Genomic DNA, 25,432 nt, shown 5'->3' with positions numbered 1-25,432 from the left:
AAATGGATTTTGAGTGGGATAGTGTGACAGATGGGTGTGAGATGTGTGTTTGCTAGTGGCTGCAGTGGGAAGGTTAGTGGGCCGGCTGCCACCTCCGCCAACTCATACACACTCATTCTCATAGCATTTCTGCAGTATCACTTAATGGGTCATGCGACATGAAACACACATGCTGCTTGTAGGATTGTCAAAGAACTGAGGGGGTGTGTTTCTGTGTGTACAACCATCACCATAAATTCATAAAAGACCAGCTTTGGGTGCACCATTATCTACATTAATATGATTCAACTGGTTTCTATTACACCTAAATTCCTCCCAGCATGCCTTTGTGACGTCACAGCATCAATGCTGTTTTGGCCTGTTCTCCACATGGCTTCATATTCCACCAGGACGTTTCAGCAACTCATTTCTACTTCAACAATTCTAACAGTCCACATGTGATGCATATCAAGACACACACTCCTTTGTTTTTTTTATGGTGACAGTCGATTTGGTTCTCATTAGTGTGCTTGGTGAAGCACAGTTTCCACAGGTGGATGTTCAAATCACACAAATCTCCTCCTGTCTTTATGTCACAGATGTATCTATATCTAATAACAACATATGCCTCCTGTTTTCTTCCTGTATATTTCTGATGCAGTCTACAGAATAGTTAGTGTCCACTGATTATGTCAATAGTTTGGATGTAGTACATTGTGGCTGTGTTTGCATTGATCGAGGAGCCTGACAAACGTTTGCACTACTCATCAATCAGCCATATACAGAGCAGCAGTGTGAGCTGTCTGACTCTTCTCAGTTTCTGTGCAAAACTGTCCACCTCTTTATTATAGGTCCAGAGCTCTGATGCTGCAGCTCGTGTACTTGGAAATCAAAGAGAGGTTTACCTCTCCAGATATTGAACATTTTACACAGTTTATAATGTTTGTGGTATGTCAGCTGCCTGAGCGCTCAGGAGGCAAACTGACAAGGAAACACTCTTCAGGTGGTGATGAACAATACAAAGATCCAAACACTTCACCAATAATTACCACAATCCAGATTCCAAATCCCAACAATACTCCACAACTCTCAACAACTCAACAAACATTCTGACTTCCTGTTATACAAATGCTATTAGTCACGTGACTAATTAGACCCGACCAATAACAGATGTTCTTAGAAAAAACAATAACAAATCATAAATAGATTAACAAATACAATATATGCAATATATACAATATACCATTATCAAAACACCCAAAAATAAATATACATGAATAAACATATTTACATAATTATTCACTTCCTACTTCCTCTTATCCTTCCAGAGCTATACTCAAGGTGTCATGTCCCTGGGACGGGGATCTCTTTTGGCGTGACACCAGTGGACAAAGCAGCACGCTTACTTGTTTTCAACCATTACCTTCTTTCTCATCCTCGGTGTGTCTTTATCTGTGTGTGCAGGCAGATGACGAGTGGCCAACGAGGTGGTCCGACCCTGTGTACCTTGTGTAGGTGCCGTGTATCTCCACCCTCACAATAAACACACACAATTATCAATAAATGTATTTTACAAAAGACGTGCGTCTTATTTACTGTTTATAATATCAGTCCATGAATGAATAGCCCGTCGTTACATGGCACAAAAACAACTTCTCTGCTGTCGCTCAAAAGCCAAGCCGTGACAATCCATCTAATAGTCTTTCAGACAATCCACACCGAAACATCAAAACATCAACCTGCTGGAGGAAGAGGTCAGAAGATCACCAACATGCTTTGGGTTAATTATCACTTGGTGTGTGTGTGAGTTGTCCTGAGCCCTCCACATAGTTCAAAAACATTTTAACAACGCTATCTAAAAGTGATGTTTCTGACTGATTCATTGAACTTGACAACATCCTGATCACAGTCTGTGAAACACTTTCAGGGTGAAAACACAAATCCTCTTGGACACACACACACACACACACACACACACACACACGTACTAACTCCACTAACATATACATGCATGCCCTAACAGCAGGATGGTCTTATGCTGCTTTAATCCTGTATCCATGGAGACCAATCTGTCCATCGCCCTGGGGACAAAAAAAGATCAGCCAGCATCTGTTTCGCTGAACTTCTGTCTGTCTTTTTCTCTATCTATCCATGAGCCCGTCTGTCTGTCATTCTGTTTGTGCATGTGGTAGTCTGTCAGGAACCGTTTTCATTAACTGACAGCTACATTTTAGAATACAACAACAACCCATGAGATTCTTATTTTATAACAATGTTGCTAGTGTTTGACATGAATTGATACAATCATCAATCAAGATATCACAGGTTGAACTCATGATGAGTGTTCAGCTCTTAAACTGCAGTAGCATACAAAGACTGGCAAAATCAATGCTGACTTGATGTTCAGTGTAATGGATTACACTGGAAACAACACAATTTTCAAGAGTCTGCCAATCAATCATGCCATACACGAGTGAATGGAAACCGTTCGTTACATGGATCACTTTTCTGACGTGCAACTGTAAAAACTGTGAAGCATGCATGAAAAAATGTGAAGAAGACACTCTGTGGTACGATCCTTAGACTAATCCAAGCTAAACTATGTTCGGTAGCTAAACTCATCCTCTTCATTGCCATCCAGTTACTCACTTCTGTTATTCAGTGTTTCAAACACAGGCAAACATGACTGATCCAACATTTGAAACATTTTGAAGGCTGTGGTCCACTCACAGTACACACTGCTCCATGATATGCTGCTGTGTGAGACAGATATGCGATTAGTATCTGAACATCTCACTCTCAGAGACAACGAATATCATATGCTCATCATCACAGGATTTCATGCAGCATGTGTAGATTACTACACTGCTACACCACTGCTGAGTTATGTCTGAGTGAGAGGGAATAGAGCAGAGTGAAATATGGCGGGCCAAGAGAGGGACTCATGGAAAACAGACAGACAGACAAAGTGAGAGGCCGTCTGTCTGACTCTGTCTCTCTGTCTTCATTAATCTCTATCTGTCCATCACTCCATCTGTCCATCTATCCATTTATATCACATCCGTCCATTAGCCTCTCCCTCCCATCCCTCGATTCACTTAAACACACACACACACACTCAGACTCAGCAACATATAGACAGACACACAAACACACTCATACAGTATGTGTAGAAAAAGACATAATCACTTCATTCAGACTTTATGAAACAATGTTCAAGGATCATTTGAGTTTGGTAACACATTCAATAAATACATATTGAAGTGAGACAAGCATCTGAATTAAATTAGTTTCCAACCTGTGTGTGAATAATTTGTATATATCTGTAAAGACAACAGTTCCAGATTACTCTTGTCCGACAGCTCCTTGTGTCCTCTTCTCTTCTCCTCTGCCATTCCGTCCATAGAGGCTGCTGAGCCTGGAACCTGGAATGACACCGGCTCCTCTCTGGATCTGCATTACTGCACCAGGCTTAAAAAACATTTTCTGGTGCTCTGAAATGGCTGCTGGTACAAACACTCTCCCGGTACTCAGAGCCCAGCTAACAAACTGGGCCAACAGCACTTTACTCTACTGTCCAAAACAAAAACACAGAACACCAAAACCTTTATTTTTCAGATTTTGATGGATTTCAATGACAGATGTTACTACAAATCCTGTTCCAGCCTTAAGAGATGGCCTGTAGCCTGTGTGATAACAACATATGTGTTATTAGATTAGGTATAGGCTTGTAGGGCCAAACATATTCATAATAATTCCTTACTTAGAAAAAACCCATATAGACAATTGCTACCTTGTGTAGTTTGATATGATCACTTCTAGAGTGTGTTTTTATATTTGATCATAACACTGCCAGTTCGACCACCTCCACCACGGATGAAGATGAGGATGATGAGTGTTGGGGTTAGAAGTGAAGTCAAAGTAATGAAACAGAAGTAATTCACAAGGCTGCTTTCCAGAAAGTCATCTCACCCGGTCCTGCAGTAATTATACTAGTATAATATTAAATGAATGGAAATAAAGCACCCTATACATATATTCATACAGGATGTTTCCGGCTCCATGTTCCGTGCTGCCCTGCGCTGCTTTCAAAGAGCTCTGGCAAGGTTACATCAACAGCAGCACACACACTGAATCCAGTGATGGAGCAAACACAGCCATGTTTAAACACAATGTGATGGATGAGCCTGTGAGATATACAAGTAATTATGATGATGATTCATTTTGTAATGTAAGTTTCAATAATTTCCCCAAATTAATTAATTAGATGTAAATTGACGACATGGTCATGATTGCTGCCAAATCTTCTCTTCTGTCCCTTCTCTATAAGTCAGAGTAAAAGGAAGGAGTGTCTGCTGTAACATAGACAGTTCACATGTTGTATGAATGACTTGACATGCTCATCAGTTTGGATGTAAAACAGTCTCATATTATGTTGAAACCACATCAGGCACGTCTCTGTCACATCACGGCTATTGGTTCTGTTTCAGTCCATTGAGTCCATGTGACTTCCGGTCAGTTCGAGCTCCTCGGTGCAGATTTATGCAGGCTGCTTGTGGTGTAGAACAGCCGTGTATTCTCCACAGAGCACTTCTGAAACGGACTGCAGTGTTTGTGGAGGGGTTTGAAACACTGACTACAATGACCATGCAAACAGAGGACAGCGATTAGTCGAACAACAGAAATTCAAAATGAAATCAAATGTAGAGACTTTCTGATAGATAATGGTGTATTTGTTTCTTCACTATGAGGAGTTCTGTCATTTACTGTCTTAGGGTATATTGTCATAGGTGTTTATTTTAATCAGGAGAGACTTCATTTGAATAAACAAACATATTTATTGACATGAACACAATAAAGATGAGAAATGTGTCTGCTGATTAGATCCCATTGTGACATCATCGTGTTCAGAGCGGTTGATTAGAAACCCCCTGATGGAGTCTAGACACTGGTGGTGATGAAGGGGAGAATTCTGAAGATCTGGATGCGAGCTCAGGCTCAGGATTTAAAGTTTTACAGCTATGATGTGATTGGCTGGTAGAGATCATGCCAAAACTGGTTAGTTTTACTGAGAGAGTCAATCCCTTCATGAGAAACAGAGAGAGGCTGAGTCGTGGATTTAGCATTAAATTCCTGTAGACTCACAGTGGACAGTTACACCAAAATCAATGCAGCTTCTTATTCAATGCATTCTTCCTTGTCAAAACCAGCCACCCACACGACCCAGAATGCAACTTCTCAAGTGCTTCTAGGGCTACTTAAGCATTTTGGGTAATACATTTATTTGATTTCTTTCTAAGAGTGAGAGGAGAAAATAAAATCAAGCTCATGCATGTGTGACACACAGCAGATGAGGACGAGGTTAACCTGGCTTAGCATGAAGACTTCAGGCAGCCAGTCTGACTGTTTATTTGGTATGTTCACAAACAAAAGAACTGTTTACATACACCAAGTTACAATATTAGCCAGCTATTTGAATCATCACCTATTTAAGAGGCCAGCTTATTTATGTATAATTCATCTTAAATAATCCTAGATATTTAGATAATCCTAAATAATCTATAGATATCCTTAGATATTTTCTAATTCTATATTAGTGGGATAACTACTCTTAGGAGCATAACAGTGTTATGACAGTTGAATGGTAAAGTATGTTTTTATCTATTGTATTTTAAACTATGGGACGCTGGTTTGCATCCCAGCCGCGCACTCTTGCGGCATGTCATATTATGATTTCCAATTGAAATTAATAAATTACTGTTACAGTAATAGAATCCGTGTAACCAGCTGATTCTCTTATTGAAACATTTAACAAGAGATGATGGGTGAATATGCTAGGCTACGTGATTAAAAAGGTATAATGAAAAATAAAATTTTCAGAGTAAGAGCGCATATAAGGACGGTGCTGTGTATGAGAGAAAAAAATTTGGCACTGCTGTGAAAGCTGATTGACATGGATCAGTACATATTGCATATAACATATTACATAGTAGTACCATAGTACCAGGTTTTTCTTGGTTCCTGATTATATGTAGTTATTTTTAGTTTTTACCTGAAATATGCGGCTTAGTTTTTCTGCAGTCACGTTCTCTTTCCTGAGACACACTCTTTTATTGTTTCGAAAAACAATGTACTGATGGATTCTTCCATTTTGAACCACTTCTTGACGAGTGACAGTGTTCATCTGCACAGAACAACATGCTAATTAGTGAGCTGGAGGTGTGTTCTTGAAGCCGGTCTACTTACTCTGCTTCTTGTTGACCCTTTAAAAACTAAAATCACCAGAGAGCTGGTATGACTCTGTTGGGCTCTATAATAAAATCAGGGAGCGTGTCTTTAAACAGTTCAGTCAGTGATCTGTGAAAGACCACATTTATAATCTGCTTTCCAGCTCTGTGAGACACTGTGTGACAATCCGTAGCAGGGAGGTAACAGGCGGAGCTGCCCTCCCTCTTCATCCAGCGTGGGAATATGATTGTGTTGTAATATTCCTGCCGAGTTATCCGCCACACCGCTGCTTTTCATTGCACCTAAATTATTGTCCTGCGTGTTAAATGCAAGTCCCTGATTGTAATAGCTGCCTCCCACTGTTTATTGGCGGGCTCTATGGCGGCAGTTCACACACACGCTACCATCCTTTTCTCTTACACTCATGCACACACACTAACAAACTGATAGATTTGTGTGAATGCAAACACACACTGCTGCAGACGGTGGCGGTGCATTAGCAGTGGTAGTCTATTAGCATATAAATGTGTTCCTGTGTGAGTGTATTGTGTGGTGGTTGTGTGTGGGGAATGTGAGTAAACTTGTGCAGACTTAATATGCATGTCAGGCAGACTAGGAGATGATAGTGTTCTTTGTAAATGTTGTGCCAGTTTCAGATTGATCAGTGATACCATGCAGGAAGCTCTATACAGTATGTATCCGTCTACCTCGCTCCATCTCCCTCCCTCTGTCTCTGTGCTCAGCGTTATTAAACGTAAACCACTGACCATCTGCCGCCACTTAAGGTATCTGACCTCCTGACCTGGAGACTTGGCACCCCTCTGCATGTGTGTTATGCTTTTCTGTAGCATCCCTCTGAGGTCCTTCGACTGTTTATATATGCCTCACTTCCACTGACATCAGCATGCTATGGCTCGGCTTTGGAACAGTTGTGTTTTTTTGGTATCACCTGAAACCTTGTAAGTCACTGCAATGTCAAAGACACAGTATGTTGAGTATCTCCAGCATTTCTAGTTTTCCGACCACTCATTACAGTACGTATCTCATTCACCCATTCACACACATACATACACTGATGGCATTAGCTGCCATGCAAGGTGCCAACTGCTCATTAGTTTGAGGAGCTAACCATTCATACACAGTCACACAACCCGCTCTACCTCCGAGCCACAGCCACCCCAAATATTTCCTTTTTACCTGCTGAGCCTGGTTACATTGCCCCTGTCCAGCTCTGATTTTGGCACGACACTGACTTACAGGTCAAAAATGAAATGTGTTATTTCACTGTAGAAAAGTTAAACAGAGTTGCTTTAAAGGCTGCATAGGTGCTATTTTGTAACTCCCTCTTGGTAAATTTGCATGTTGTCATGCTAACTGCTGAGTCCAGTGTACAGATGACAAATCATTTGATGGTGGTTAGGAACAAGTTTCTGGCGGCACCCTGAGTAGTGTAAAGCTATAGAACTGACCAAACAGCATCCATCAGTGTTCTTTTCTTTGTATTTGTTTTCAGAACACCAATAAATCTCTTGAAGTGAGCTACACGTGTTCATAGTGTCAAACACTATGTTTACATGGAGCCTTTTAATGCAGCAATAATCTCATTAAGACCTGAATCAGAACAAAAACACCCTCAAAGAATAAACAAACAAAGTCATATTATAAAATACAATCCAAATTGATGTGTCATGAACAAGCTCTTTTTTTTCACTCTACCTTATGGAGATGTGTTATATTCACATTCAGTGAGAGACAGAGACAGACAGACAGACTGGCAGACGATGCTTTCTTTCTATATTTATTGACAATATTTGAAATTGCATATGTATATATTGCGTATCAGGTGGAACACACACAAACACACATAAATGATGCACAACCACATGGCAGTTGGTCAGGGTGAGGCGATGAACCAAAGGTTCAGTGAGAAGACACAGTACAGCCTGTGTGGAGCTTCTGTCTGTCCATCTGTGTCAGTGACTCTGACATTAATCACAGGAACAGAAGTGACCTATCAAAGCGGCCTGTGGCAGGTCGTCATCATTCTTCATCAAATGTCTCACTTTTATGATTAGAACAACAACGTTTTCATGTTGAACAAGGCAAACAGGAGAAGTATCCAAATGTCAGGGGAAAATATCTCACCATGGTACAAAATGTGTGTTATGTCTTTAAAACAAAGACTTTCAAGTTATATCATATGAATGAGGTCTTCTTGGGTTATATATTTAGTGTCAGTCGTAATAAGAACACTATTGTCTGCTCTGTGAATTGATGGTTTGCTCTCTTTCTAATTAGTTACTAATAATACACGGCAAAGGTTTTGTGGTAAAAGCATCTTGTTCCAATTATCGTCCATGAGAATTGATTAGCTGTCAGGACCAAATAAACCCCTCCCCCTTCCATCCTGCGAGTACTGTAGTTAAAATCGCATATCATCCTCTAATCACCTAATCTTTAGAATCTCGCCTGTAAACAAAACGATTAATGAAGCCCCTTCACAACATATGAATTATAATCCAGACACTGTGTTGGTCTCCAGAGCTTCTGTACGGTAATGCTCCAGCATACACTGACACTTTACACTTTGTGTTTCTCTTTCTGCTTTTTCAACATGACAGGGAGAGTTTGGAATGGACCTGATCTGTACGGAGGCCTCATCTCATCCTCACCTGGAATACTGAGCAATGCTGATATAAAATAACTAATACACTAAATGTGAAGAAAGTGATAAACTCATAATGGCTGCATTCATTTTCACTGTTGGGTTTATTGTATGAACCTGGTAACCTAGTGAATTTCAAACTAATTGGCTTTATTAATATTGAGTGCATACACCTGGCTCTAGTTTATTAGTGCTATTACACAAATCTCATGACTTGCTTCACAATAAGTTTTTTAGTTAATTTATGTGTGTCTGAATCAATTCAAATCTGGTGATTCCTCTTATGCAGTCACCTCTGCGTCAGCTGTTTTTGGATGTTTTTTGACTGTGGGGTGATTTCACTGTGATATTTGGACACTAATTATATTCTATACTTATATTAGAGTTTGAGGAAGTATTCACTTCTTGGCCTCGTCAAAGCAAAAGCCATGAGAGGTGTCACAGCTTCAGAATCTTCTCCATGTGCACTACATAATGAGATAAATAATAATTAAAGCAGATAATTAGCATAAAGAAGCAAACATTGATGAGGTCAGCTGGCGAATGCTGCTCCATTCTCTGGTGCTCTGTGTGCTTTTATCGTCAAAATAATATTTCGTGGAGGTCCACACGTCTCATCCTCAGACCTCAATTTACATCACATCAGCAAACAGACTTGCTGGCCTGGTTGTCATGGTCTTGATGTTTCCTTGATACAGTGATCAGTTTTGGTCCAGTCTAAACAGAGCAGCCTGGATATCCAGTGTCTGATGTCACCAGACCAAAACCACTAACAGCATCCCCTGGGATGGAGGTCAAAGGTCATCAGTCAGTGGATGACTGAAGAAAGATCAAGGACAACACTCACTTCTGACACCAGAGACCATCTTTGAAACCAACCACCAAACCATCTATGACAGCATAATGGAGTTTACCTCTCCTGGTCATAGTTCCACTGACCTGACACATTTACTTATTTAAAGACTTTGTTTGTTGCCCATTCTTTAAAATTATGCTATATGGCTTGTTTTTCAAGAAAATATTACAGGAATAGAAAAAAACTCAAATCTTGGTGAATCAGATTTTGTTTCTGTGTTTCTTTAAATAGGAGAGTTGACAAACACCCTGAGAACTTTTGCATTTCTGTTTCCCACATAAACAAAAGAACATAAAACATCTTACTTTCTCAGTTTGCTGTATGGAAGGCATTTTATTACTGCGGCAGACAGCAACACAGGCCTATAATGTAGATAATTACCTGTACAAGCCAAACATAATGTCGAAATAATGAAGATGTGCTTTATCTTTCTCATCCTGCTTCAAGGCAGCTCTGGCGCTATCTGCTGTATGAGTTTGTCTGACACGCCACACTCTGAGAAAAGTGTATCACATGGTAATAACACCAAATTCAAAAGATTTCCTCTACCTGATTAGTTCAAAGCTGTTGCACATATTTCAGCAGGTTTCTCTACTCAATCTCTTTCTGTGGAATGGAGCGATGGGCTTGGATGAATAAGACCTTGAATCAGACGCTGTTTGTCTTTTGTTGAAATGAAAGGCTCATAGAACAAGGGTTTGCTACTTTATTATTTCCACAATGGAGAGACAGAGAGTGTCTTCATGTAGTGGCGGAACAATGGAGGTTTTTCATGTGACGTGTGGCAGAGGAGCTGCTTTTCATGCTTCCCCATGTAACGAGGCTGCATTTACCTTGCAAATAGGTTACGGTGGCTTTCTTGTCCTTTAGGTTTCCTACTTTCAATTCACCAGCACATCCAAAGCCTGGCCCTGTGTGTGTGTGTGTGTGCCCCTGAGTGCATGCATTATATCTGTATTAGTGCATACATATGCACATGCGTGTCCATGTGTGTGTGTGCAGAGCATCTTTCTTGCTGCCAGAACACTTGGCCTCATTCTCAAAGCAAGCCACCATATGTTGATTAGTCTTGTGAAATCAGGGAGAAAGACATCAGCTCGGAGTGAAGAAAATAACAAATACCAGTGCAAATCGGGTAATTGCTCAGGCCGTTTGTGCATTAATTTTCCTTTCAAAGACAATAAGTTGACCCAGCTGAAACCTGCACAAGTCATTTTGCCAGCGTTGTGCAGAAATAAACTTTGTGTCTGACAGGGAGATAGATGCCCTCAGCCTGGTTTCACACTGAGATAAAAGAAACAGGAGGGGGGCATTTAGTGGGCTTCACATTATTATGTTCAAATATATCAGAGTGTGTGTGTGTGTCTATGTACAGCACAGTATGGATATGAAGTAATGAGGCTTGTGGGCCCCAGGAGATGCTCCACTAGTGTGTGATATGTTGTGGTCCACAAAAGACCCTCAGCAGGACAAATACACTGATGATCAGGCAGTGCAGACTCTGCTTTCTGTTTTCCACACTCCCCTCACAGCTCTCACTCGAATGTCCTTTTCCTGTTTCTTTGTTTTGTTTTTTTTGTTTTTTCCTTCCATTTTTGTGCATGGACGATTCATCAGTAACAAACTGAGATCGAGCTGAAAAATAAGAGTTAAACCTGCCTAGTGCGGTTCCTTTAAGACATTATGACTTTTGAAACATCAAAAATTAACAAAACAGTTTTGGCGTGAGGTCAAACACCATTGTCTGCTTTGCAAGCTCTGGTTCTGGTGCCCAAACCCTCCAGCATTCCCTGCTTTGTACAAAAAGCGAGGAAGTGCATTACACATAACACTGAAAAACAATATGTACAATGTGTCGGTCGAGTTTGATACCTCTTTCTTGACCTTCAAAAACAGCAGATGCAAAAACAATCTCACCTCACGTTTCAGCTGCCTCAGACACCCCCATTTACCTGACTTATTGCTTTACTCGACCAGTTGGTAGAAGCTAAGGCTGAAAGGAGCATCTATTGCTTCATAATCCTTTGAATAAAATTAGATACATTTGGACAAAATGGAGACTTTTATGAGAGAAACCCCTTTGGTTATAAAAGAAAGGAAAGCTAAACATGTTCACTGAAGCTTTGAGGTTCAAAAGTGTAGTCTGGAATTCTTAGTCCTGGTTCTGACACTATCATTTATTGGGGAATTGAACAGGATGTACAATAGAGAAAAAAGAGTGGGGGCGGACAGGAACAGTAAACACATAAAGGCAGTACACTGTTGGACTGCATTACACTGCATATGACAAACAGGCTTTAGTATGTAATAAAGAATAGAAAAAGCTTGCAGACCATGGCCATTAGAGTGGTTGGGATGCCTGCTGTACAATATGGTTCCAAATATTCTCGCTGACTGTGGCATTGATTCCACAGAAGTATAAAAAACTGTGCAGGTGTGGTCTGATGTCGGAGTGAATGGATTTGTTGGAGGAGCAAAGGGTATTGCAGCTTTGAATTTCATAATCACAGTGTGCTGTAGATGTTGAACAATTATCATTAACATTGGCCTGATTTTTAAAGCTCTGAAGTCAGCACAGGACAGAAGGATTAAAAGAAGTAATGGAAGGTTATCTTCAGGGCCTACAACAGCCAACAGTGTGTTGTGTGTGGTATTTAACGTGAGTGCAGGCTGTGGACATGAAGCCTGTTCTTCATCTATGTGCTAAACTGGATCCTTCATTGTCTCTAGTGTCAAGAAAGTTGTAAGTTAATAAAAAAAAATGCCTTCATTAGTATATAATCACCTGAAAATATGAATTGTTGTTTTAGTCCTACCTTTTATATCTGCAGAAGTAGTGGGTCCTCTTCCAGCCTCCATAGTTTCTCCTTCACAGAGAGTGAGGCGAGGAATATTTATTTCACTGTTGGATGCCACTAAATCCTACACACTGAACTTTGAACTTGGTTGTTAGAATATTCACATTTGTTGTGTCTTATTTTTACTAATTGTATGAATCATTTATTATTTTTCAATAACCGCATATCCTCATCAGGTTTGCAGGGGGCTGAAGCTGATCCCAGCTGACATTGGATTAGGGGCAGGGTACCCCGTGGACATGTAGACACATAGAGGCTAACAACAATCGGCACATTGTTCCTTTTCTTTGTGTGCTACTGGATGGATGCGACTATTGATGAGTGGATTGAGCAGCAGGAATGTGTAAACTGTATATTTCACAGTGCTAGTGATGGTCAAAAACAGGATACATTTAAATAAAAGATTCTGACACCCACCACACTCTGGTCTGGTCATTACTCTATGAATATGTTCTTCAGCTCGAGTATGTTCTTCCACATGCAAACAAAGCCATGTCCTTACCAACACGCAGCTGAATATCAGCACTACCTGTGTCTAGTCCGTCCTCTTTCCGTAATCCTTTCATATCTGAGAAACAAGTGTCTGTAGGGAGTTTGAACCTTGATTGTGCTCTTCCTTTTCCTTTTAAAATACACAGACGTTATCTTGCAGTAGCAGCAGAAACAGAAGCTTAAAAATAGATGCAGCATTGATGCATTTATTGGTGGCCTCAGCAAACAAGCTAGCACAGCATGCTGATGTAAGTTACAGACAGAGCTCTGTGTGTGTCACAATCCTGGAGCCCCTGTACAGCTCAGCAAAAAGAATTCACTAACACTGATAGAAGCATTCATAATAAGAGGGATGGATGTGCGGAGGCCTGTCCCTTCCATGCTGGGCTTCCGTATATAAATGACTGGCTCCTCTCATTCTGTAACAGGAGATTCAGAGCCTGAAAGCTGATGGCGGGCCTGGTCATTTGTCACACCTGCTCTCCTCCAACTCGTTGACATGATTGATGCTGGGACCTCCCTCCACTCTGATCCACCACCCCACCAGCTCTGGATTAAAAATCCATCCTTGCTGACGTTTACATATTAAATTTGGTAGTTAGGGCAATTCTCCATGTGGAAACAAAAGGGGCCTGCTCTGCAGAGGCTGTTATCGATCACCCTGACAATACGTTTGTACAGAGTCTAAATGGGGACAAGAAGAGAATTTGTTGCTGATGATATGAGTCGCTTGGCCTGGGTTCCTCCTCCTTTACTTCCCAATTGTATGAAACCTCATATTCTCTGAATGCTGACTGAAATGTGTCTGTAGCAGCCAGTAGTGATCGGTTGCACTCAATACTTAATCTGGGACTTCTCAGTTTTGCCACATTAGCCACTGTGAATTATTACACAAATTTGCTTCAAGACATTGAACACTAGATCTGTTGGGACCGAATCGATCTAGTGTTCAATGTTTTAAAGCAAATAGGTATATATATATATATATATATATATATACACACACACACACACACACACACACACACACACACACACACACACATTGTTCACAAATCTGTAAATCTGTGATAGTGAGCACTTCTCCTTTGCAGAGATAATCCATCTCACTCACAGGTGTGGCATATCAAGATGCTGATTAGACAGCATGGATATTGCACAGGTGTGCTTTAGGCTGGCCACAATAAAAGGCCACTCTGAAATGTTCAGTTTTATCACACAGCACAATGCCACAGATGTCGCAAGTTTTGAGGGAGCGTACAATTGGCATGCTGACAGCAGGAATGTCCACCAGAGCTGTTGCCCGTGAATTGAACATTCATTTCTCTACCATAAGCCGTCTCCAAAGGCGTTTCAGAGAATTTGGCAGTACATCCAACCGGCCTCACAACCGCAGACCCCGTTTAACCACAGCAGCCCAGGACCTCCACATCCAGCATGTTCACCTCCAAGATCGTCTGAGACCAGCCACTCAGACAGCTGCTGCAACAATCGGTTTGCATAACCAAAGAATTTCTGCACAAACTGTCAGAAACTGTCTCAGGGAAGCTCATCTGCATGCTCGTCGTCCTCATCGGGGTCTCGACCTGACTCCAGTTCGTCGTCGTAACCGACTTGAGTGGGTAAATGCTCACATTTGATGGTGTCTGGCATGTTGGAGAGGTGTTCTCTTCACGGATGAATCCAGGTTTTCACTGTTCAGGGCAGACAGCGTGTGTGGCGTTGTGTAGGTGAGCGGTTTTCTGATGTCAGTGTTGTGTATCGAGTGGCCCATGGTGGCGGTGGGGTTATGGTATGGGCAGGCGTATGTTACAGACGACGAACACAGGTGCATTTTATTGATGGCATTGTGAATGCACAGAGATACCGTGATGAGATCCTGAGGCCCATTGTTGTGCCATTCATCCACGACCATCACCTCATGTTGCAGCATGATAATGCACGACCCCATGTTGCAAGGATCTGTACACAATTCCTGGAAGCTGAAAACATCCCAGTTCTTGCATGGCCAGCATATTCACCGGACATGTCACCCACCGAGCATGTTTGGGATGCTCTGGATCGGCGTATACGACAGCGTGTTCCAGTTTCTGCCAATATCCAGCAACTTCGCACAGCCATTGAAGAGGAGTGGACCAACACTCCACAGGCCACAATCAACAACCTGATCTGAACCTGAACTCTATGCGAAGGAGATGTGTTGCACTGCGTGAGGCAAATGGTGGTCACACCAGATACTGACTGGTTTCCAGACCCCACCAATAAAACAAAACTGCATGTTTCAGAGTGGCCTTTTATTGTGGCCTGCCTAAAGCACACCTGTGCAATATCTAATAATGTCTAATCAGCATCTGGATATGACACACCTGTGAGGTGGGATGGATTATCTCTGCATAGGAGAAGTGCTCACTATCACAGATTTACAGATTTGTGAACAACATTTGAGAGAAGTGGTTATTTTCTCTATATAGAAAATGTTTTAGATCTTTGACTTCATCTCATGGGCCGTTTATATGTTTGTTCAGTGTAAGACTGTACTTGCCTTTTCTGAATAAAAACTAAATTAAAAATAAATGTAAAAAAAAATAAACAATAAACACACATGCATATTGCTAAAAGAACACAATCTTTCCAGTGATAATCACTAAGACAAGCTCTTCAGAACTTCAGATTAGGCCTTTTTTTTTTAAGTTATTTTAAGATGTTTTCTTTGTAATCCTGCTGCCCTTCATGGTTGCAATGCAAACAGGAGCTGCTATTAGCTAATATAGCATGACTTTTAATAGTGCTGATTCACCAAAATGTCAGCAGTATTAGGTGAAAAATGACCGGGCTCTTGTAGCTCACAGCTAAATGACTCTGTGGCTCCTTCAAATCATTCAATGCCTTTAGATTCCTGCTGCTCAGAGCTGGTTATTGTTATTGTTAATTGTTGTGACTGGCTGTGACTGGTTTACTGGAGGATTCTCAATAGCATTTGATACTGGGTCATACCAATACTCAGCCTTACTGCTGTGATCTGCTAAAGGAAGGACCCCTCTTAAGTGTGACTGAGGCCTACTAGTGAGACAGCGAGAGTCTCAAGGTTGGGTTAAAACGTCCACACAAGTGTTGATAAAATAATTGGAGACTTGGACCTTGACCTTAGATGGGCAAATCTTTATTTAACATTAATTAAAATAAAACAATGAACAATTTATTCTCCTCTAAAACAGTAAAAGACAGACAATTATTCATGAAGTGCCAGGTGCAGATGCCAAACCACCAAGGACACTAAAAAGGGGGGCAACAATCAATTTAAGAACCACCAAAAGGTCTTGCAGGCACCAGACATCACAGGGCCATCCAAAAGGGTTACTTTAAATTAAAGACTGATTAGTGCATAAACTACAAAACCTCCCAGATAAGTTTTGTGATTTCAGTCATTTATCTCACACACAGCCATGTTTGGTAACCCGGTGCAAACTCTGCAATCACATAATGATCACCTATACATACTGTACATAGAATGTTAAAAAAGTGTTTTTGATATCATATTGCCTGATAAAACCAGTCACATCTTTAAAACCACATGGCCACCCAGTTGCTCAAAATGGGAAAATTTTGTGGAAAATACTGGACACAGGTCTGAAGACTGAGCTACAGAGTGTCACATATATAACTTACTAATGGACAACCAGTCACATATTATAAAAAAATAAAAATAATAAAAGCTCTTTTACAGTAATATTTTTGAATTCAGGGTGCGTACAAACCCCTCAGTGTTAAAAAACAACTGAGCTGCTGCAGCCACACTGTCTCTTGTGGTGGTCTTTAAAACACGCTAATCAGATTTTGAGCGTGTTAGTGATGTCACTATGAACATATTCCAGAACCAGAACCACCATACAGGTTATAAAAGAGCAAGGTTTCTTTTGTCCGATTACCATGAGCTATTTTGACCAAAACATTTCACAGACATGTCATTAAGACACCTGGGAACTGTGTGAACTTGTGGAAGACGGGTATAATATGACTCCTTTAAGGGGAAATCCATCCATTATCTGTAACCACTTATCCTCATCGGGGGGCTGGACAAGTCATCACAGGGCACATAGAGACAAACAACCATTCACACTCACATTCACACCTACGGACAATTTAGAGTCACTAATTAAATCATTATATCCGGGACCGGAGTACCCGGAGAGAACCCACACAGACATATGGAAACCTTAACCCTAAGTCCACACAGAAAGGTCCAGCCAAGGTTTGAACCAGGAACCTCCTTGCTGTGAAGCGATGGTTCACCACAGCGCCGCCTAAAGGAGAAATTTATTTTGTTAAATAACAAAGAAAACTTCAGTCAAATGTATTTCATGTTTGGCAGATAGAGGTATTGAGCAGAGTATTGTGTAAAAGACTCTTCTATAAGAAATGAAAGAGGGAGAGATATAGACATCACAGATGAAAAATGAAACATCCTTTGGCTAAAAAAAAGCAATAAAAGGCGTCATACTAGTTGGAAGTGATTACAGCTGGAGCAGCTGATGCTCTTTGAAACAGCTGGAGCAGAGACGTGAACTCTCTGAATTGTCTAGCACCTGAAGTCTGGCTGGTTCAAACAGAGATGTTGTTATTGTAAGGAAATCACACCTATCACATCTGAAGAGTTGGAACAGCAACATAAAGGTTATTCCTGCTTTGTACAAAGGCAGGGGAATGTTTTAAAGACATGGGATGTGAAAGCAGCTTCACAGGAAGTCTCAGAGAGCTGGATTGTTTGGAGGAAACACCACGCTCCACCAATGTTTGACATTCTCTTCAAGAAATAGTTTGTTCAATAATTCTATATGCAGTGCATTAAACTAAAAGAAAAGGTGTTCCACTAACAGTGCAGGTTAAAATAATGTGAAAATCATTCACTACAAACGTACCAATGGGTTTAAAGGAGCAGTGTGTAGGATCTAGTAGTACTTAGTGCTGTAGTTGATGGTTGCAACCCTTCACCTCACCCTGTGCTGGCCGTGAAACCTGCAAAAAATAAACATAGCAGACATTTTCAGTGGAGCACTCTGGAGTAGTTTTGTACAGCTAGTGTCATAGAATACACCCAGAAACATATTACATGTTATAAATGTGTTACAAATTACAGCAAGAGTACTATGTAGTGTGTTTTCAGTAGCTGAGGGTGTGTATACATCAAGTGTGTTACAAAACCATATAATGAGCTTTAAAATGTATTGGAGTATATCAGATATCACTTTTTATACTCCATTATATTTTATAATCAAACGTGAATGTTTAGTCTTAGTTTGTAAAATCAGATTTGATCAAGGAAAATATTCACCATAACATGTATTTCATAAACAAAAGAAGCCTGAACACCCTCTGCAGAAGGAAAATGGTGGAGGTGGGCTTTGAACATTTGTTTGAAGAACTTGAGTTTTTCGACCCTTTGAATCTTTTTGGGGGTTTTTGGAAACTTTTCTAACTCTTCATCATAACCGTAGCTATGAGCTGTCATTTCACACTATGTCTACTATCAATAGCTTTTCTCTTTTGCTGTTACGTGTTGAATAAGAGGTCTGCATTTACAATTCTGGCCAGCAGCAGTCGTAGGACTTACCCATAGTATTCTGGTAAAGTGAACTTTATGTGTAAGTGAGGAAAACAATGATAGTCATTGAAAAGGTCTAGGTCTCACACACATTTATTTTAACAATAACCTTATTTGCATAGCACATAAATCAGTTTGCTGACAAATGAATCTTACACAAATTGGTCATCCATCACAGTGAAGTGCAGGTGGACATGTCCATAGTCAGGGACACACCCTGCTGTAAACATCATATAGATTTATATATTCAAACATGAAGTTGCTGTTCTGTGGTGATGCAGTGTACACTTTGTAAATCAAGCTGTATGTTTCAGTCATCAGAGAGCTTTAGGTTCTGTTTTTGAGGCCTTTCTCCCTAAAGAGAATAACCCTGAGCTCACCCTGAAACCCCATGTGACACTGTTCAGGTGCTTCTACATGTGAAAATATGTATAAAAGTTATATAATTAAAAATATAATATAGTTAATTTGTTTCTCTTTTGGGCGGTTTTATGACCGGCAGTTTGAACTAGGTGTTTTATTTTGAAAATCAATTCTCTATCATTCTCTATGCTGTTTCTCTGTCTGGCTTCTGGCCAGCTCGGTTTGAAACATTGACTACAACGCATACATACATACACACATAAAGCTCTGCCGGCCACGGTGCACACGGAATGTGGCACATCCATGTCCAGTGGAATTTAACGGGTAACACTTTTTATCACTCTTTAACGCTTTTGGCTGTAAGGGGCCTTTGGAACTGGTAGTGGTGAGCCCTGACTGTTACCCTGCTAATCATACATTTGGGTTTAAAGTTGATCTCTAGAACAACATCACTGACAGTCCTCGTCAGTGTTTGACAAAAGAGGACTGACAGATGAGGTGTGCAGATTGTGTTTGTACCATGTGTAAATCAGTGGAATATTATTGGTTATCTGTGAGCTGAAATATGGCACGGCTTGAACGTCCAACACATGGGACATTTGGCACTGAGTGCTCAGCAGAGGACAAAGTCAGTTACTGAGCCCAAACAGCAGACTGGCAACATGCGGCCAACAATTATCTGACAGTCTTACAATGTACAATTGACAGGAAAACATGTAATACAGTACACGAAGGCCTGGGCCAACACCAATCAAGAATCTCAGAATGACTCCAACTAGTGTTGGACCTGAGTAGCGTTTAATCAAATCCACTTGGTGGTCCTGCCTGATTATATATTATATATATATAATAGTCCATGTAATTAGTTATGATCATCCTTGCCACTGTCACCATGTGCTTGCTCCTCATGGAATTGGTAATTCTTTGTAAATACTCTTAACGAGTATGATTTAGACCTACTCTGTGTGGAAAGTGCCACGAGATAACTTCTCTCATGTTTTGGTGCTATATAAGTAAAACTGAATTGTGTACAGTTTTATGTTTATCAGTCATTGTAATTCATTGTCCCTGTTAAAGGGTTTTTGTGGGCAAGTTTTTCCTCACTGGAACCGAGGGTCTAAGGACAGAGGGTGTCACTCCCTGTACAGATTGTAAAGATCAGAGGAAAAATGTGTTTTGTGAATTTGGGCTATACAAATAAAATTTGATTTGATTTGATTTGATTTGATGTTTACCGTCTTTGATGTACAGACAGCCCTCATAAGGAAACATCAAGCTCAGCTATACAGAGTGACGATAAAATTACTTTCAGGCTATACGCATCGATCTGAGAATTTCTGCTCAGTTAGGACTCACTTCCAACTCTGACAGGCTTATAAAATACTATTCCTCCTACTCTAATGTGGTGTGTGAAGCACTAGACATGAAGTCCTGCAAAGAGTGTAAATCAAATCAAATCAAATCAGATTTTTTTTGTATAGCCCAAAGTCACAAAGTACATTTGCCTCTGAGGGCTTTACAATCTGTACAGGGAGTGACACCCTCTGTCCTTAGACCCTCGGTTCCAGTGAGGAAAAACTTGCCCACAAAAACCCTTTAACAGGGAAAAAAGGTGAATGAATGATAAAATGACAATGAATTACAATGAATGATAAAATGACAATGCATTACAAAGAAACGAATATTAAACAGACATGAAACACAGATAAAACACTGCCTCCAGACAGAGACAGTTCTGTATTCAACTGCATACTTGTTGCACATCATTGATAGTGTCAATAAATGAATCAGGGGAAGCTAAGTGATTCAGCTCTCATGGCAATTAAATACCACGCATGAGTCACACAGCAGAGGTGGGTCATTACGAGGCAGAGAAGAACAGTGTGCTGGAGATGGTGATAAACAGGAAGACTGCTGATTACATTAGTGCTCATATGACAGTCTCATAACTTGGTCTGAATTGTTAACGGTTTGAATTCCAGGTTAAATAAATGAAAAAATAATGAAGATACAAGACACATCGGGGGATGTGACAGTTAAATGAAGTTAACTCTGACATTAGCAACACACTCTTGTTTCTCACTGCTGATGTGGATGTTAATGATTTCACCAGACGTAAATTCGAAACCTGCACTAATATTTAAAATGATGAATGAAAACAAGATTATGAAGATTTTAGCATGTTATATTATTATTGTGAAGTGAGCCAAATAAACAAGTGAAATAGGACTATTTCTTCCTGCTTGACTTGAAAACTTGAGAGCTGCTACCTCACCATATGTTTTTTTCTGGAGCATTATATCCTTTTTCTGCCATGTTCTGACCACAGATTGTCCTTAATCTTACACACTGGACCTTTAAAGGAAGACGTATGAACTATAAAAAGTAAATCACAGCGTCTTGGATTGACTTGTGAGATGCAGTGAGTGTGTGAGACTGATGAGATCTAACAGAGTAATCATGTCTGAGGGGCATTTTCCTCACCTCTCTGCAGTAAATACGCCAGAGCTGTGGATGAATGAATCATCTGTTCCACCTAAACAAACTGCATTTTCAAGTGCGGTAATTTGTCAGGTGAAACATTTCTTTGAGCCCTGAAGATCTATAACATATGGTGGACTGAGCTGCTGGAGTCTGAGCTTTTTGGATGCAGCTCCAGTGAGGTAGCATTACCACGTATCAGATATGTACCGAGCTAAAAGTAATGATAGTTCAGTTCATCAGTTATTCAGCTGAGGATTTTTTTTCCATTAACTGAATAATTTTTAGGTCTGTACTATGTCAGAAAAAAGTTCCTGGGGCTGAACATCACTGGATCTTAACATTATATAATCTGAAAAGATGTTTGACATTTTGCTTGATAAATTAAACAGTTCATTTCTTATTAAAACTGTTCATTTTATTTTTAGACTAATAGCAGCAGCAGCACACGATGGACTCATTTGTAGCACACAATCCCTTCACTAATACATCAACAACACATCAAATATTCTGCTAGAACTAAACTTAGCCTCACGAACCTTTAACAGCCAGACTATCAGCTTCTGCTCTAGCTTCTACCAGCTTCTGGTCAAGCCCCACGTTGAATCCTACACTTCCCATAATGCTATCTGGTAGCATCTTTGGTTGGACCACCTATGCCTGGTAAATACCCTGAGCTTTGTCCAACAGAACTCGACTCCATATTCACCATCCTGACTGCAACAATAATGAAGTGTACTCTAACAACCCATAATGCTTCCTGCCTTATCTTCCGGCAGCGTCCAGTATTTCGCCACGTTGTATTTTTGATTAACCTGCTCCAGGCTACCCTGACTGACACTTTGTCATTCTTACATGTAACACAACATGCAAATAACTTGCTGTCTACATAGTCAGTGGTTTTGGTTGTTATCACAGTGGATAACATTTGAGTATAACACAAACTCTGAGAGTGTTTTGATTGGATTGGCATCTCAGGCTGCAAGGTTGAAAACAAGCTTTTTCTGATCCAAGTGCCTGAAAATACAAGCTGCTCTCACAATAGGTGAACCTGTGGCGAGATGTTTTGGGGTGCGGAGAGTGCTGTCTGGATATTAATTACATATTCCAAGTCTTTGAACCAGCTGAGTCTCCGGAGATGGGCCCTTATGGGAAGGATGCAGAGTCCGATTCTTGCCAAGCAGACAAACCACACAGAGCTGGGCCCTTTCTTTTATTCATCCTCTCCCTGTGTTATTGTTCTGCTTCCTCTGTGGAGTTATCAGCACATTTCTCAATTGCTAATGCTTTTTTTCTAAATTATTTCTAATTCATTTGGATATTTGTGTCATAAAAAGCTTAAGTAGTGAGGAATTAGTGAGGGGAGGCTGTTTGTTAAATGATCTCCATGCCCCCAGGGGCATAGACCTAAATCTATTTGGACATGGACTTAGAGCGTGTAAGCCTATTATTCCCATCTGATTCAAAAACACCACATTGTGTGTGCAATGGTTAAATTGATTGCTTTTAGTCCCAATTCTACCTTGCTTACACGTGCCTGCAGCCCAACACACAAACAAAAACTCACTCTAACTCTAATATGCATGAACGTGTGTGGATATGTCTATTTTCTCACACATGGATGCACACACACATACACACACACACACACACACACACACACACACACAAACACAGAGAGAGCCAATACCTGTGACCTGCACTGAGTCGTATTGTCACTCAGAGAACAGAGCCGAGTCTAAACTGCAGATGAAAGCGCGTTGTGTGCTGCACCATGATTGGCTCCCTCAGCGGAACAATGATGGCTCTGCATTGTGCTTTTTTCTTTTCTTTTTTTCTGAATGTTGAAATGAAATGAATTGAAATGAATTGAAGGGAAAGAGAAAAATGCAGAGGTGCAATAGCACAAACGCCATGCATACGGAGAAGCTGTGTGGTTGTTTCTTTATTGACGTCCAAACAGCTGATGAGCAACCTGTCTTCAGACGCCAAATTCAAGGAATTCAATAGAGACTCAGGAAATTCAATCCTTTGAGGTTAGGATTGTGGAGTATAATGTGAAAAAGGGGCCACGGAAGGCAAAGAGTAACCAGTCCAACACCACCAACCTCCCCACAAACACATGAACACAGCACAAATATTATTCTGCTGTGTTCAAGTATGAAAAATATGCTAAATCTGAAGGATAAACATTTGTGTTTTTCTTATTAATTATTAAGCAGAGGAAATAGCTAATTTCTCCACTTTAAATAGTCTAAGCTGTATGGAACCAAAGGACACAGCGTCCAGTAGTGCAAATGAGACTGCATGATGTCTGTACATCCCCAGGCGCATTTGTGCAGAATGTGTGCTGCTTTTCATTTTGTCTGGCAGCTGTCATCCTGTAAATCCAGTGTTTTCTTGCTTTGTTGACACAGAAAGTCTGAATCCTCTTGTGTGCACAGAGCAGCAACGGACCCACTCTCAACCTGTGGTGGTGCAAACGCTCTGTGAAGAGAAAGTACTGACAGGATGGACATCCACACCATCTGAAACATTCTGCATCATTCATAACATGTTGAATTAAACACCTCAAAGTAAGTCACATTCAGCCTGTACATGTTATGTTTGTTTTTAGCAGCTGAGTTTGCGGCAGGTTTAAAAATCGATGTACAATTATTGATGGAGAATATTGTGTAAAATTCTACATAAAGGAGTTGATTTGTGGAGTCCCATTTATGTCTGTATTTAACACACTGGGAATGAGTCTTTCTCCTTCTAAACAGCATCTTGAAACCAGTGGTGGCCAGTCTGGCAGGGAATACAGTAGCCTACTGAGATGGTTTTTCTGCCAGGTTTGGCTCCTGGTAGTGCAGTTCAGTTAGCTGCATAGCAATTGTTCCATCATAAAGTGTAGTGTAGTGTAGTGTATAACAGTATTACCTGTTGTGTGCTCAAACTCCAGTCCAGTTCAACTTCTGAGCCCAGTTCTTTTGCCTGTAAATGACAGGTAGAACTGGATCAGATTGTACATACAATATATTTGCTGCTTTCCCCTCTGATGTCCTCCGGCTGCTCAGCTTCAACTCTCTGTGTGTACACAGTTTATGATGGACAGACTTAGCCTTATCTAACTGATATTTAGATTAAGTATGTGCTATTTGAGCTATTTGTAGTCTCTGAGGCCAAACAGAGCAAGCCATGATGCACTGATGGCATCACTCAGTAACCGACCATAGATGCATGTAGCAGTCCTCAGAATCACTCAAGCATTTCATTGGATGTAAAATTAGGACACGCCCCCTAGTGCAGTTTGACATCATCAACAACTTTTTTCTGGTTTATCAGGAAATGACAAACTCTAAAATACCATGAAGAACACCTGAGACTTAGACAGATGACTCCCTCAAGGAAATTAACTAAACTTCTTCCCCAGAGTTTCTGTGCTCTGTTGTCCAGCAGGTTCTCGTGGATCGTGGCTGCTGCTGTGGTCCTGCATGACGCCCACTACACATATTATTACTGTCATTATTGCTACCATATCTGCTACTGTGGTTATTTCATCATTCATTGTAATTCATTGTCATTTTATCATTCATTGTAATTGTACAATATGTTTGTGTTGATTTGTCCTGTACACGTGACATCTATTGCACGTCTGTCCGTCCTGGGAGAGGGATCCCTCCTCTGTGGCTCTTCCTGAGGTTTTTTGTGGGCAAGTTTTTCCTCACTGGAACCGAGGGTCTAAGGACAGAGGGTGTCACTCCCTGTACAGATTGTAAAACCCTCTGAGGAAAATGTACTTTGTGACTTTGGACTATACAAATAAAATTGATTTGATTTAATTTGATTTGAAATTGAATTTCCAGTAGCATACAGACACTTGTATACAAAATAAAGGAGGTATGAAAAAAAGTACAATATAAGATAAA

Source organism: Larimichthys crocea, chromosome I (assembly GCF_000972845.2).
Source record: "Larimichthys crocea isolate SSNF chromosome I, L_crocea_2.0, whole genome shotgun sequence".
NCBI lineage: Eukaryota > Metazoa > Chordata > Actinopteri > Sciaenidae > Larimichthys > Larimichthys crocea.
This window is presented reverse-complemented; position numbering follows the sequence as displayed.